At 47.9% G+C, this 593-nt stretch overlaps 1 protein-coding gene across 2 annotated transcripts in view; it reads right to left on the bottom strand.

Moving 5' to 3' along the window:
* Positions 1–356, bottom strand: part of LOC113216745 (uncharacterized) — an 18,394-nt gene extending 18,038 nt beyond the window's left edge. For both annotated transcript variants that reach the window (XM_052273873.1, XM_026436562.2), the window contains exon 1: positions 44–356. The gene's annotated coding sequence lies outside the window, so the exon portion shown is untranslated. The remainder of the gene's footprint in view (positions 1–43) is intronic.
* Between the last annotated feature and the right edge of the window lie 237 nt (positions 357–593).

Raw genomic sequence — 593 nt, 5'->3', positions numbered from 1 at the left:
CACAGGACGCTTTATTTTTACTCAAATATGCAAAGTGATTTACCGGTCACATTATTTATTTGATGATGCACTTCAGTAAATCGCGAGACTTAAATGGTCGGGCCGAAGGCCCGACCATCGCCGCCGGCAGGCCAGCTCCGCTTCGCTCCACCGGCAACTCCGTTCGGCAGGGGCCGGGCCTGCTTGTTTTTTTAATGTTATTATAACTTTCGCTTGGAGGTTAATTGGAGTTAGCCCGCGGAGCGATTCTGTCTGGGCTTTCGTCGAGGAGATGATGGATGTACACTACTAGACCGTTAGGTGCAGACTGAGTTGAATGTGTTGTAACATGGACAGGCTCTGGCTATCTGATTTTAACATCCTGGTCCGTGCGTGCAGTCTAGATTTGCTATTGCCATAAGCGCGAATCTATATCTAGCGTGTTGGCTAGTAACGTCCGGTCCTATTCCGCGCGTGTAGCGAGATGTGTCCTTATCCATGGTCATCTGTGTGGCGTTGTTGGTGGCATGATTTTGTTTTCATATGCAGTATGTACCGGGTATAACTGAATATGCAGCAGTGTTTTGCGGGATTGCCTATTCTTCTCTTTTGTA

This window comes from Frankliniella occidentalis, unplaced genomic scaffold (genome assembly GCF_000697945.3).
Source record: "Frankliniella occidentalis isolate FOCC.00 unplaced genomic scaffold, Focc_3.1 Scaffold309, whole genome shotgun sequence".
Classification (NCBI taxonomy): domain Eukaryota; kingdom Metazoa; phylum Arthropoda; class Insecta; order Thysanoptera; family Thripidae; genus Frankliniella; species Frankliniella occidentalis.
Note: the sequence above shows the minus strand (reverse complement) of the source record. Positions and strands in the feature narration are given on the sequence as shown.